Source organism: Suricata suricatta, chromosome 11 (assembly GCF_006229205.1).
Source record: "Suricata suricatta isolate VVHF042 chromosome 11, meerkat_22Aug2017_6uvM2_HiC, whole genome shotgun sequence".
NCBI lineage: Eukaryota > Metazoa > Chordata > Mammalia > Carnivora > Herpestidae > Suricata > Suricata suricatta.
The window spans coordinates 27,702,545-27,706,144 of record NC_043710.1 but is presented as its reverse complement, the minus strand read 5'-3'; the positions used below and the strand labels follow the sequence as shown (position 1 = coordinate 27,706,144).

The 3,600-nt window shown below is 39.5% G+C and overlaps 1 pseudogene; it reads left to right on the top strand.

Moving 5' to 3' along the window:
• Positions 1 to 2,666: 2,666 nt before the first annotated feature.
• On the top strand, positions 2,667 to 3,040 carry LOC115272115 (annotated as a pseudogene).
• Positions 3,041 to 3,600: the final 560 nt, after the last annotated feature.

Sequence of the window (3,600 nt, the reverse complement as noted above, 5' to 3'; positions counted from 1 at the left end):
TCTTTGCAACATTTTCCTTATAGAGTCTCTCTTAGGATTTCCTGTAGAGCTGGTTTGGTGGTCATGAATTCTCTCAGTTTTTGTTTACTTGGGAACACTTTTATCTCTCCTATTTTGAATGACAGGCTTGCTGGATAAAGGATTCTTGGCTGCATGTTTTTTCTGTTCATCACATTGAAAATTTCCTGCCATTCCTTCCTGGCCTGCCAGGTTTCATTAGATAGGTCTGTAACCACTCTGATACGTTTCCCTTTGTACGTGAGGGCCCTTTTCTCCCTAGCTGCTTTCAGAATTCTCTCTTTATCTTTATATTTTGCCAGTTTCACTATGATATGTCGTGCAGAAGGCCAATTCAAGTTACGTCTGAAGGGGGTTCTTTGTGCCTCTTGAATTTGAATGTCTATTTCTTTTCCCATATTTGGGCAATTCTCAGTTATAATTTGGTCTAGTATCCCTTCAGGCCCTTTCTCTCTGTCTTCCTCTTCAGGAATTCCTATGATACAGATGTTGTTCCGCTTGATTGTATCACTCAGGTCTCGAATTCTCCTTTCCAGCTCCTGGATTAATTTCTCTTTTTTTCAGCTTCCTCTTTTGCTATAACTATATCTAATTCACCTATTCTTCTCTCTGCCTTATCAATCCTTGAGGTGGTTGCCTCCAGTTTGTTATTCACCTCACCTATAGCCTTTTTTAACTCATCATAGTGCCTAGTCATTGTCTCAGTTGATTTTTTGATGCTTTTCTCAACCCCAGCGATTAATTTTATGACAAGTTTTTTAAATTCTTGATCTGGTATGTTGTCTAGATCTGCCTTGTGCAGTTCTGTGGCTGTGACTTCCTCCTGGAGATTCTTCAAGGGAGAGTTCCTTCGTTTTGTCATTTTTGTCATTTTTCTGTCTCTTGTCACCTTTAGAAAGCTCGTTGAGCACTGTGCACCTGTTAATATTTCTCTGTTAAAGGAGGCTTATTGACTGTCCAGGGCCTGTCATTTCAGGAAGTATTCTTTTAATGGTGTCTCTCAGTTTCTCTTGTTGTGCCTTTGAATATTTTATTTCCCTACTCAGCAATATTTGGGACTCGCTGTCATGCACACTTTGGCTTGTTTCCTGGTGTAGCCCTAAGAAGGAAGACAGACAGACAAACACAGAGGGAACAGTAACACACAAACGCACAGACAAATCAAACAAACACACATATTAAAAGGGGAAGAGAAAATAAAGAGAATGGGGAGGAAAGAGACAAAAAGAGAAAAAAAGAAAAAGAAAAGAAAAAAAGAAAGGGGGGCAGAGACAAAGTGGACAGTCTAAAAGTGTATGACCAGTTGAGGGGAGAGGTAGGGATGAGATATAGAATATATCTGGATTGCAAGAAGGTTAAAAAAAAAAAGGGAGAAAGAAAAAAGAAAAATAAGGAGTAAAAATTTTTAAAAATTTAAGTAAAAAAAGTAATAATACCATGGACTCTATTCTCAATACCATGCCTTTCATCCCCATTATTTACTCATTCCTTAATGGAAGCCTGTACCTCTCATTCCCCTTTACCCATTCTGCCCATTCCTGCCCATTCCTCCCCTCTGGCAATCATCAGTTTGCTCTCTGTAATATCTTTGTTTCTGCTTTTCTGTTTGTTCGAATGGTACTGGTAGAAGCACTTCCAGCTTAGATTAGAAAGGACTGAGACAATACAATACCAATCTATTACAAAAAATATTAAAAGTTACAAATTAACAGCCAGATGAAGAAATACATAGGAAGAAACCTAGAAGGGTTCTAAGCACAGGAGTTTCAGTTCCTGTGGAGACTAGAGTACACCACCCTCTTGGCAAGGATATGCATTCTTATTCACCAACCCAGAAGCTCTCCAAACCCCTGCAGTTCAGGGATTTTTTTTTTTTTTTTTGGTGGCTTCATTACACAGACATACAGATACATCATTGGCCATTAGTGACCTAGTTCCTCTCCCCTCCTAGAGGTCTGACAGGAGGCAAAACCTGGAAGTTCCAACTAATCACATGATTGGTTCCCCTGGCAACCAGCCCCCATTCTTAGGAGCTTTCCAAAATTCACTTCATTAACATAAACTCAGGTGTGGTTGAAAGGGCTTCTTATGAATAACAAGACATTTCTTCTGTCTTTAAAGACAAAAGCTCTAGAGAAATGGCTCTAGAGCTATTTTCAGGAATCATTTTCTAGAAATAGCTCTAGAGCTATTTTCTGGAATAGAAGACAAAAGACCAAATACCAACAAAAGATGTTCCCATTGTTCTTACTGCTTAGAAAATTCCAAAGGTTTCCAGATCTCTGTGCCAAAAATGAGATGAAGACCAAGTTTTATAAATTAATTTTAAATAAATTAATTTTAATTATCTATTTTTGAGAGAGAGAGAGAGAGAGCGCGCGCGCGTGTGCACGAGCACAAGCGGGGGAAGGGCAGAGAGAGAGGGAGCCACAGAATCCAAAGCAGGCTCCAGGCTCTGCGCTGTTAGCACAGAGCCCAATGCAGGACTCAAACTCATGAATCGCGAGATTATGATCTGAGCCAAAGTCAGATGCTCATTCTCATTATAAACCGTAATATCACAGAGACCTAATCAAAGAACATTCCAGGAGCTTGAGAACCGGTTGGAGATTGAGCATTACTGTCAATTGCAGATTCCTTCAGTCACTATGTCAACCAGCACAGATGTTTCTCTTTCTTCATCTGATGAAGATCAGGGATCCAAGCTTATCCGAAAAGCTAGGGAGGCACCATTTGTTCCCATCGGAATGGCGGGGTTTGCAGCAATCGTTGGATATGGACTCTATAGATTGAAGAGCAGGGGAAATACTAAAATGTCTGTTCACCTGATTCACATGCGAGTGGCGGCCCAAGGCTTTGTGGTGGGAGCGATGACGCTTGGTATGGGCTACTCCATGTATAAGGAATTCTGGGCAAAACCTAAGCCTTAGAAGAAGAGAAGCTGTCTTGGTGTGTTGGTGCTTGCTCTAGACATCTCATGTTGAGTTTATATGTTTAGGTTGAAAATAAATGGTTTGAATGGGTCAGACAATAACACCATCATTTACCTACTGGTTTCCTTTCTTGCAGACCTGATTTGCCTGGTAACCAAATTACTAGTGACCAGTTAGCTAGATCATTCAGGGGAGTCAAATTAGCACAAAAGAAACATATCACTTTTAAATGTACTTGTTAGTGGTAAAACAAGCATCTTATTAAAGTCTTCTGATGAGATGAGTTACAGAGAGAACTTGGCAATCCCGAAGTTCTCCCGGTTGCTGCAGATGATCATGTGCTTTTGATGTTATGTAGGAATTCTGTTTAATTTAACTGTTTTCTACCTGCTTTGGAGACTAATTGAGTACTTCAGTTTCTAGGGCTGGTTGGCTCTTAGAAACCTTTCGGAGCAATGCATGGAATATAACATAATAAGCTTCCCCACAACTGAAAACATGTGTGTGTATTTAAACCAAACCTAAAAAGCTGATAACAGCTGCTTAGAAGTAGTATTTATTTCAGAATCATTTGTAAACATGAGAATAACTTAAGTATGGGTCTCAATTTAGCTTTTTTTTATAATTGCAGAATTATATTTATGCTGCT